Raw genomic sequence first — 11,989 nt, forward strand, 5'->3', positions numbered from 1 at the left:
AATCCCCAGAAATATCAAACATATCAAATATTCTTCCAGTTACCCTGATGTTCTGAATCACTATTATAACAGAGATAAACCTAAGAAACTGAGAATTAAGACTTAATATTTAAAGCGGTACCTGATAGGTGAAATTTAAGGCAAGTGGTTATTACTATGCCCTGGCTGAAAAATCCTGAAGTCTTATCTACTTCCTCTTTTCCCATTCCCCCTGAAACCTATTCTTAGATTTATTCAGTAAAGATGTCATAGGGATTCTGCCAACTAGAACCCCGAATCTCTCCCAAACATGGAAATACAGCCCCTTCCCCATACCCAGAGTAACAACCCTAACTTCAGGTCTTCTGTATCTCTTACCTGCCCAATATAATAGCCTCCCAATGGGTATTTCCACTGCCGTCTTCTCTCCATTCACATTATGATTTTATCACTTCTGATTAAAAAGTGATAGTCCAATGAATTAAGCCTGGAATTCATGGCTCTGCCAACATCGACCCCTAGTCTACCTGAACAGCTACTTCTGCCCATCCAAGTTCTTCAAGATCCACTTCAGGCTAGGTACAGCGGCTCATACCTGTAATTCCAGCACTTTGGAAGTCCAAGGCAGGCGGATCACTTGAGATTAGAGTCCAAGACTCAGCTTGGCCAACATGATGAAACCCCGTCTTTACTAAATATGCCAAAATTAGCTGGGTGTGGGGGTAGGTGCCTATAATCCCAGCTATTTGTGAGGCTGAGGCAGGAGAGTCGCTTGAACCCAGGAGGCGAAGGTTGCAGTGAGCCGAGATGGCGTCACTGCACTCCAGCCTGGGTGTCAGAGTGAGACTTTGTCTCAAAAACAAAACAAAACAAAAAACAAACACAAAATAAACCTCTTCAAATGGTACTTCCTCCATACAGCTGTTGCTGATACCCCTAATACTGTTAGGGCACTGATTCCATTTTCTTTCCACTATGGTTACTTGTATTTGTGGCTCATCATTTCATCTATGTACTGTGGGCTGTGGACAGCGACCATATTTTACCACTTCCTCTTCTTCCTGAAGCATAATATCTGACACAGGTTATTTGTAGCAGAAAGAGCAATAACTTTGGAGTCAGTATGGGTGGTTCAAATTTCTTTCCCACCACTAATTTGGATGTGTCACCTCTGCCAAATTATCTATCTGAACTTCAATTTCCTCATCTATAAAATGAGGATATTAAAAAACCCTGACACTAGTCCTTCAATGTAAATAAGGTTAAGAGAAAAATAAAATTAATATAAACCCTGACAATTGTAGGTTTGTGGCATGTTCAACATGTAACAGACACTCCATGAATTGTAGCAATTATTTTACTAATGACTAGGAGATTTTAATTGTCTCAGAATAGATGGCTTATTACTAAGTAGCAGACATAAAGCAACTTTCTCATCCTTATTTATGAAGAGTTTCTTGAAACAATAATAATTTTGAGGATTTACATAAAATTGATTTGGCAAAATAGCCTTGACTACAGATAAGGTACGCGGGTGAGGGGAGTGCAGGCCCATGTCTCATAATGTGTCCTAAAACAATTGTGAAGGAGATATTAGAATTACTAATATCTTTAGTAAAGTTCCTTCAGTCTTCCGCTGAAAAATGAAGAGACTGGTCTACTGTAAAAAATTCTCATAATTTCCTTCTCTTTCTAATACCATGATTCACTAACTGCTATTCCGCAGTACATTCTGCCTGACTGCTACTGAAAGCAAGCAAGGGCAACCTTGGGTCAGCTGGAACCAGCCCAGCAACATCAGTAATAAACACCCTTGGCAGTGTTTCTCAAACTGTGTTGCACAAAACAGTAATAAATGTTCCCCTATTAAAAAAAAAAAAAACTGGCAGAGCAGGTACTATGGCTATAAATCCAAAAGCTGCTACATTTCTGAGAGTTCCCAGGTCCAATTAGCAAGTGTATTTATTACTGTAAATCCATTATTTTGCTAAGGACAGCAGGGACACTATACAGCAACAGATAAGCTTGTAGCTCATTATAATAAAATTGGGACAATCCATTCATAAAAGAATTACTTATTGAATACTTTCTGGGTGTTCCAAAAGTGGGGGTTGGGGAGGAGACAAAAATGAAATAAATACTTAGCTACTTAGCTACCTATATATACATAGAAATAATATACAAGAATATAAAATTGTGTGGTATAGGCAGGGAACAATCAAAGTGCTCTTGGAGCTGGAGACGGTCCCCAGAGATTTCTACTTTTACTGAGGATTAAAACTATACTCCACTATAAAAGAATTTGTATTCTTGTTGCTACTGACTACTGGATTTTTTTATTCACCTTTTTTTTTTTTTTTTTTTTGAGATGGAGTTTCACCCTTGTTACCCAGGCTGGAGTGCAATGGCGGGATCTCGGGTCACCGCAATCTCCGCCTCCTGGGTTCAGGCAATTCTCCTGCCTCAGCCTCCCGAGTAGCTAGGATAACAGGCACGCGCCACCATGCCCAGCTAATTTTTTGTATTTTTAGTAGAGACGGGGTTTCACCATGTTGACCGGGATGGTCTCGATCTCTCGACCTCGTGATCCACCGATCTCGGCCTCCCAAAGTTTTATTCACCTTTACATTTAAGGGTAGAGAGTAAGAGAGTGGGGAGCGAAAGAATAAGAGGAAAGAAAGATAATAATTCCATATAACTAGACAGATTTTGTTGTTTTTTTTTTTTACAATTTTCAAAGTGCTTCCAAATAATATATTATCTTCTGAACTTTACAAAAACTCTGAGAGTTAGGCAGGATAATGATTACTACATGGTGAAAGGTCCATATGTCATAGGTATGACTATAAATAAAGCACTCCAGTGTCTGACTTGATTGACCCAGAATGTTGATAATTTTCAGCAAATCGTTAATTTTCAAAACAACGCATAATATCTATTAGAACAAAATACAAATGTCTTCAAAAAGATGAAATTACTCACATGGGATCACAAAGCTAGTAAGTGTCAGCACTACAGCATTTTGGTGGAAAATACTTAGGTATTTTCCCCTTATGCCAAAATGCCTTCAGGGTACTAAAGCCTCTAATTAATAGTTACTTAACTGTTAAGTAAAAATAGCATTAGTAAAAATAAATAAACCCTATACAAGTATACAATTATGATTTTTCAATTAAAAACAATATCAAAAAAAGTTACTTAGTATAACGGCAATATTCTCTAATAATTTCCTTATGGCTTGCTAATATCAAAAGTAATACTCAGCCTGACACAAATTAATAAAATAGGATCTTTAAAATTACAAGGTTAATACTGAGGCTACAACTATTTACGTGGTTCTTAAATAAATGTAATCAGAATAACAAAAGCTTCCCAAAGAATGGAAGAACTGAAATGGTTTATACTTTATTTCCCTCACAGCAGTTCCTCTTCAAGATAACCCATTAAACTGTAAATTACTTAAGGTTAAGAAGGCATGTTCTCCTTGCTAGTGTGTCTCTACACAAACAGGTCTACCATGTATGTAGGTGCCAATAGATCATCTTAGAGCAGCAACATTTATTCTCAGGAATATAATGCACTTAATATCCAGACTCTGAAAGTAAAAAACTCACATGAAAACAATTTAAAATAAGCTTGTTCTGTATTTAGTAAGAAAGTGATGCCCAGATTTTTTTTTTTTTTTTTGAGACGGAGTTTCGCTCTTGTTACCCAGGCTGGAGTGCAATGGCGCGATCTCGGCTCATGGCAACCTCCGCCTCCTGGGCTCAGGCAATTCTCCTGCCTTAGTCTCCTGAGTAGCTGGGATTACAGGCACTCGCCACCATGCCCAGCTAATTTTTTGTATTTTTGGTAGAGACGGGGTTTCACCATGTTGACCAGGATGGTCTCGATCTCTTGACTTCGTGATCCACCCGCCTCGGCCTCCCAAAGTGCTGGGATTACAGGCGTGAGCCACCGCGCCCGGCCATATATATATATATTATTATTTTTTTTTAATCACTATCACAAAATACTAGAAATGAGTATAGGGAATAAGCATAAAAATGCATAAAACAGAGAAAACGGCATGTTTTCTTCTAATGTGAAAAAGAAACAAAAAGGAAGAATCACTGGATCAGGTGTCAAAGTAAATGGACTGGGCCAGGCATGGTGGCTTATACCTGTAATCCCAACACTTTCGGAGGCCAACATGGGCAGATCACCTGAGGTCGGGAGTTCGAGACCAGCCTGGTCAATATGGAAAAACCCCACGTCTACTAAAAATACAGAGATTAGTCAGGCATGGTGGTACGCCCCTATAGTCCCAGCTACTCAGGAGGCTGAGACAGGAGAATCACTTGAACCCAAGGTGAAGGTTGCAGTGAGCTGAGACTGCACCACCGCACTCCAGCCTGGGCGACAAAGTGAGACTCCGTCTCAAAAACAAAAGAAATGGACTGGTTCTGTGTTAGTCACACCACAATGGCAGACATTTGGGCAACTGCTGTAACTTCCCTACAACTCAGGTTTTTTTCAGCTATTTTAGAGTCGAGTTGATCCCTTTCTTTAAGTAGCTCCTAAGGTCTTTTCCACTGATGTACTATGGACCCTAATTTAATAGCAGTGAATATGGAACTCATTTAGGAAGTGGTACTAAAGGATTTTTAAAAATAAGTACAAAACATCAGAATATTGATAAGGACAAAAAGGAGAAATGGAAGAAAAAGAATAAAGTTTTCCAAACTGAGTCTCCACCTCTACCAAACCAGCTATATCTGGAGCCGTCACGGTGGTTCCTGCCTGTAATCCCAGAACTTTGGGAGGCCAAGGCACGCTCATCACCTGAGGTCAGGAGTTCAAGACCAGCCTGGCCAACATAGTAAAACCCTGTCTCTACTAAAAATACAAAATTAGCCAGGCATGGTGGCGCACGCCTGCAATCCCAGCAACACAGGAGGCTGAGGCAGGAGAATCACTTGAACCCAGGAGGCGGAGGTTGCAGTGAGCCAAGATCACATCATTGCTCTCCAGCCTGGGCAAAAAGAGTGAAACTCCATCTCAATAAATAAATAAATAAATAATAAAAGCTATATCCGAAAAAAAAAAAAATGTATCTAGAAACTTCTCCACTAGTTAGATACCTTTGTTCAAAATTTTTATTAAGTTCTCTGATGACTTAAATAAACAAACAAAATACAGGGCCCAGTCTATTAAGTAGATGCAGCATGAAAAAGAAATAAATTTTATTAGCATCCATGAAATCTCACATTATTAAGCTCTTAGCATCTATCATGGCAGCAAAATAAATCAGCTTTTGGCCATACTTTAAAAGTTTCCAGATTCTTAAACTATCTTCAGCAAAATCTAAATAGTGATATCATTGCTGATGCCTGGACATGTAGAACTGAGGAAAGCAGGAGTTAACATGAAAAGGTTGATATATGATCACTCTAACTTAAAAAAAAAAAGTAGGTGCAGCTTTACCTTGTCTTTATCACTACAAAGTAAGCAATCAACTAAGGACCCTTCATTAATTTCTCTAGAAAACCCAGATATTGTTCTATTCCATGATTCATAACAGGCTAAAAATTTACTTAACATGTGTTTCAGGTTATACTACTTTTCTAATCCCTTGGCTACTTATATACATATTTTAGAAGTATCACTGATTGTATTTTCAAGTCAATCAAATGAACACTGTATCATAGATGCATTTAATGCAGTATTAATAAAAGTTATTAATAGAAGCAGGGTTAGGCCAGGCAGGTTAGGTGGCTGACACTTGTAATCCCAGCACTTTGTGAGGCTGAGGCAGGCAGATGGCTTGAGTTCAGGAGTTCAACAGCAGCCTGGACAACATGGCTAAACCTCATCTCTACCAGAAATATAAAAATTAGTCAGGCGTGGTGGGGCATGCCTTTGGTCCTAGCCACTCCAGGGGTTGAGGTGGGATTGATTGAACCTAGGAGGCAGAGGTTACAGTGAGCCAAGATCATGCCACTGCACTCCAACCTGGGTGGCAGAGTGAGACCCCATCTCATAAATAAATAAATACAAATTTTAAAAAGAAGGATTATCAGAACTTATTAGCTACATAAGCAGAAAGAATAAAATTAAAATTAAAAAGTTAAAAATAAGAACTTACTAACATCAGTGTCACAAAAGTTGGCATACAACCCCCTACTGCCAAATTTGACTAGCTTAAGAAAAAAAGCAGCATCAGCAACATCTCACTACTGTCTCACTTTATGGAACATGCATCTTGGCAAAGCTGGCTATAAAATACCTGTCTACAAAGTGAATCATCCTTTACCCTCATTGAAAATCAGAGCTGTATCCGTAGCTGAAAATCCCAAGTGTTCAGCTGAAGTTTTCCATTACAAGGACTAAGTAAAGCTGCTGGCCAGCTGTGCAGCAGGCAAGCTGGATCTTATCAGATTGGCACACCAATCTTCAGAGACTGAAGTCCCCTGGGGTTCTCATTCCCCTCAGACCACTCTAAGATTTTCCCCTCTTCTCAAATTTCCCAGATGTTGAACTAGCCATCAGAACCTCTCACCTGCCCTGGTGTCCACTATACCCTGACTCTAAGTGGATGCTTTCCAAAATCTGACTCCCTTCTTCTCTTCTTAGGAGAACATGTATATTTAATTGGTCAAGACAGGCACTTCACAATTTTATCACTCTGTGCTCCTTTCTAGTTCATGGTGAACAGCTGATCTAAAAATGCCTTCAGTTTAAAGCAGCAACAACCACAACCACTAGGTTCTCAAGGTTTAAAAAGTTTGTATATTGGGCAAAGACTGTTGAGATGTTTACACATTTCCTGATTTCAAGAATATTCATGTCCTGGTTGCTTAACACATACATTTCAGCTGTTTTTAATTTTAGGGCAAATCCCTTTATATTTCCCAACCATGAGCAATTTTATAGTACTATTAAGTCATTCAACACTTATTGAACAAGTATTTAGAGATTGCCTACTGTGTGTCAGGCACTGTTCTAAGGTGCTGGAGAGCCAACAGTAAGCAAAGCAGACACAATCCCTGTCTGGGAGAGGTTAGTTACACTGCAGGGAGGCAGATGACAACAAAGACAAGTAAGTAACATATATAGTATGTTAGGTGACAGGAAGTACTACAGGGAATGATAAAGAAGGAGAGCAAGAAATACTAAAGGTGGGGTACAATTTTACACTTGTTTTTATAAACTTGTTTTGACAATACCATCGGGAAGTACTTGTCTTAATTTTCACTTCTTTTTAAAAAATTCTGACCCATAGGCCGGGCGCGGTGGCTCACGCCTATAATCCCAGCACTTTGGGAGGCTGAGACGGGTGGATCAGAAGGTCAAGAGATCGAGACCCTCCTGGTCAACAAGGTAAAACCCCGTCTCTACTAAAAATACAAAAATCAGCTGGGCATGGTGGTGCGTGCCTATAGTCCCAGCTACTCAGGAGGCTGAGGCAGGAGAATTGCTTGAACCCAGGAGGCGGAGGTTACGGTGAGCTGAGATCATGCCATTGCACTCCAGCCTGGGTAACAAGAGCAAAACTCTGTCTCAAAAAAAAAATTCTGATCCATAAACATAAAAATGTGGACAGATAAGTAAGTTCCTCCTTACAGTTGCAGATACCTATTTTCACATGTACTGACCATCACTTTAAAGTCTAGAAGCAGTAAATGAAAAGCCCCAAAAGGTGAAATAGCCAAATAACAACATGTCCAGAAACCACACAGTTGCTCTGGTAATTTTCACAGGAATTAGACTTAATACAACTATTTGGCAAGAGGCCATTTCAAAATGATTTGCTAAAATGAACATGTAGTATTTCCTTCTATTTTCTCATGGGGAAACTCACTAATATGCTATCTACCTAATTCACATTGGTAAATATGTCCATAATACTATTTTAACATCTTTAAAAATGTTATGATTGCATACTGTTAAGCTGTTATATTAAAAGAATAAACAGTCTCTCCAAAAGAACCCCAATAAGATTCCCACTCACAAGTAAGAACAAGGGAAAAAATTGGTGGGAAGGAAGCTAGATTGTAGAGTGAAGGTAATGGTGGACACAGTAAAGAAATGTTCTAGTTAAGACTCCTTGAGGTCGTTGAGTACCACCAATGGAAGTGACACTGAGCCTTGCTAAAAGATCCACCTGAAAGATCATGCTCTGATGAGCAGTAGTGCCATTATGAATCTTTGAAGGTCAAATGACATGTAATCATTTTTCACATCTAACATTAACTTTTTTAGTTCTGCAAACAGGCATACTTTCTAGCATAATAAATCACTGACTAAAGAACATGTGAAAAGAAGGAAAAAAAGAAAATGAAAACACTAACAATAGTAAGAAAAAAAAAGCCCAGTGATAGTACCAAAAAATAAAGAGGGCAAAGGAAACTATGGATAAAGCTATACTAAGAATTGATAGGGCTGGGCGTGGTGGCTCACACCTGTCACCCCAACACTTTGGGAGGCCCAGGCAAGAGGATCACTTATGCATGGGAGTTCAAGACCAGCCTGGGCAACATAGTAAGACCTCATCTTTATTGTAAAATAAACAAACAAGTAAATAAAAGAATTGATAGTTGCTGGAGTACAATATGAACTAGGTACCTAAACAGATACTGCAAGGAAAATACTCAGGGCAGGAGTGATATCATCATAAAGAGCATAGAAAATAAAATATTTTAAAGTGTATAATAGGCTACCATAAATTTATGTGGAAAACGAAGACCATTGTCTATAAAGTGTTCACAGTTATAGGTAAAATCAGAAGAGGTGTCCAGTCACTATGCAACACTATAGCAAAGACTCCCTTTGTTTCTCCCATTCTGGAACCTCCTCTCCGTTCCCATTCTTTAGGGGCTAACCTGACAGAAGGAATCCTGAAAGAGAACTGCACACTTTACTGTGTTGTTTGTGCCAGGCACCTTTGGTCTGTGGGGTCCTGAAATTCAGCTCCCCTTCACATCCAGAGCCACAAAATGATCTAGTTGCAGAGTTTGAAATTTTTCAGCCCAGAGTGGGATCTGTTTTTCCAATTCATCAGCCAAAAGGAACTGCTTTCTTAAAAATTCTCACAAAGGCAAAAAGTGGCCCTGAGTACCACAGATTAAACCTGAGACATCTATTGGTGTCATTATAATTGCTATTATATATGTCATCTGTTTTCAGTTCCCTTTTCTTTTCCTATCTTTGCTGTTTCCCTCTACCTATGTTCTTTTAGACTTGTACAAGTTCTGTTGGGCTCTGGTTGGCAGCAAACACACAGAGCTAGTTTGCTGACCCTAATTAATGACAATATCAGGCTATATGTGGCTATATATAGCTTACCACTAACTATGTGCCAGGCACTTTGCTAAATATTTTACAAGTAGGATCTAATTTAATTCTCACAGCAACCTTGTGACATTTTATCTCTATTTCACAAATGCAGAAACAAGCCCTACACGGTGAAGTAGCTTGCCCAAGGTCATACAGCTAACAGCCCTCATAGCATAGATGTGAAACCTAGGTATCTGGCTTATCCCAAGAATAATATTCTTGTACATTAAGCAATAAAGCCTGTACCCTAAAACCATACAGACTTGAATTCCAACCCTAATGCCATCACTTACCAGTCGTGTAATTTGAAGAATTATTCAACCTGAGTTTCCCGGAGTATGAAACAGAGTAATATCACTTCAAGAAGTGCTTGGGAGCATTAAAGAAGCTAACATACAAAACCTGTCTAGCACAGTTGGTATGAGGCATTGTAATCAATAGTCGAAATATTCAATCTTGCTCTTCCCTCTATTTGATTATCCACTATAGAGGTGGCCTCGAAAAGACAATACTAAGGATATGCAAGAAGTGCAGATGATCAAGCACAACATTGGTCTGCTGGGTCCCAACAGGTTCTGGCCCTGCACTTCCTTCACAACTCTGGTGTAGGGAACCCAAAACACTAGACAGAAAAATCTTGAAGCTGGAGGAGAAACGGGAGCTGCTAGGGTACTTCTCACAATCTCCTTGCTTTACTCTGAAACCAGGAGTCACTTCTTCCCACCCCATCTGCCAGCTTCTGAAGCGTGCACGCCCCGTTCACCTGGGCATTGGCTTCACCAAGGGCGTGGTATGGGTACCTTATCCCTCTCCCCGCGTGGTGCTGCAGCTATTTCAGGGCCTGTCACTATTCTCTGGACCACAGGCCCGACCCTCTCCGCCCAGGGAATGAGAGCAGATCCCAGCCAACCCCCAGCCCCAGGTGCGCGAGCACCAGGCCCAGGAAGGGCCTCACAGCCCAGAGCTGAACCCCGAGCCCGGGCTCCTCCAGGAGGCGCCAGCGGTGCCTGAGTCCCGCCAGGCCGCGACCTAGAGCGGGAACCCCCCCGCGCGTCTAGTCGATCCCCGGAAGCCAATGGAGCACTTCCAGCACTCAGGCCCGGCGGGACCCGCCGCACGGAGCCTGCGGGCCCGGATTCTCCAGGCCAGGACTTTTCTTTTCCCCCCAGAAGGTAGGGTTGAGGGGCTGCTGCCTCACCCGACCAGGAACTGGGAGAGGCCTGCACTCACGTGTGAGTCTTAAAGGTGGAAGTCGAGCGACGATGGAGAACAGGTCTGCAGCGTCCAGAGCGCTGCCGGGGCCGCCGGGATTCACCAGAACCTAGGGCTGGACAAGCAGAGCAAGAGGACGAGGGCGGGGTGGGGGCGGGTCCAATGCGCGCACAGCCTGCGCAAGGCTTCGCCCATCCGCAGGGAGCGGACTCTGGGCTGCCGGTTCCCTCCCTGCCGATAGGCTGGCGCTTCAAGACTACTCTGTGGGCCAGTCGCTTACTGGAAAGGCCAAGCTGACTTTGGGTAGGTGGCTTGGTGCACCAAAATAAATTTCTTAAGGATGAAATAATTAAAATATTTAAGAAAATTTATAACGTATCTGAACTGAGAAGACTGGGCGCAGTGGCTCACACCTGTAATCTGAACACTTTGGAAGTGAGGTGGGAGGATGGCAGGTGCCCAGGAGTTGGAGGCCAGCCCCAGCCTGGGGCAAAAAAAATGAGACCCCTTCATTGCCACAAAACGTAAAAAAGAATAGCTGCACATGGTGGCATGGGCCTTTGGTCCTAGCTACATGTGAGGCTGAAGCAGGAGGATCACCAGCTCAGGAGGCTAAGGCTGCAGTGTGTCATGTTCGTGCCTCTGCACTCCAGCTTGGGTGACGGAAAGACCTTGCCTCAAAAAAAAAAAAAGTAACTAAGACAAACTCTCAACATGAAAATAGTGAAATACATCTTAGCTCTTAACCATGCTTATATGCTTATTTGGGGGCATTTTAAATGTGCACACTACCAAGGACATTTAGTATCCTTCATTTCCTTTAATCTTCACGATTCTGTGATGTATTTGGTGCCATTATCCCCATTTTACAAATGAAAACTGCAATTGAGTAACATGAGATTTGGAAGCTAAATAATTGGCCTACTTCTCTGAAGTCATAGATTGTAAGTAAACCTCAAAGTGCAGGCTTGACTACTTGGTACTCCATGCTGCCTGCAACTAAACAGACTGATATGGAATACACTGATAGATGAGTGCTTGATAATTTAGAACTTCTTCCCAAGGACACAGGAACAAAATCAATAAAACATATTGGAAAATATATTTGTCACAAACTTGACACTATCTAAAGTTCATTTAAATTGATTAAAAAAAAAAACACCCAATAGAGAAATGGCTGAAGGGTGGTTTGTTTGTTTTAATCATAGAAGAAATGGAAAGGGTATCCAATGAAGAAACATAGACATTCCTAAGTAAAAACTTTATTTTTAATTCAAAATATGCAAACTAAACATTTTTATTTTATTTATTTTTAAGAAACGGGGTCTCACTATGTTGCCCAGGCTGGTGTTGAACTCCTGGGCTCAAGTGATCTGCCAGACTTGGCCTCCCAGAGTGCTGGGATTACAGGAGTCATCACCATGCCTGGCTTGCAAATTAAACGTTTTAAAAATTACATCAGTGCCAGTGAGGATTCATT

At 41.0% G+C, this 11,989-nt stretch overlaps 1 protein-coding gene across 3 annotated transcripts in view; it reads right to left on the minus strand.

The window, feature by feature from the left end:
• CPNE3 (copine 3) overlaps positions 1 to 10,610 on the minus strand; it is a 71,222-nt gene extending 60,612 nt beyond the window's left edge. For all 3 annotated transcript variants that reach the window (XM_054246781.2, XM_008982860.5, XM_035276509.3), the window contains exon 1: positions 10,528 to 10,610. The gene's annotated coding sequence lies outside the window, so the exon portion shown is untranslated. The remainder of the gene's footprint in view (positions 1 to 10,527) is intronic.
• Between the last annotated feature and the right edge of the window lie 1,379 nt (positions 10,611 to 11,989).

Source organism: Callithrix jacchus, chromosome 16 (assembly GCF_049354715.1).
Source record: "Callithrix jacchus isolate 240 chromosome 16, calJac240_pri, whole genome shotgun sequence".
NCBI classification, from domain to species: Eukaryota; Metazoa; Chordata; class Mammalia; order Primates; family Cebidae; genus Callithrix; species Callithrix jacchus.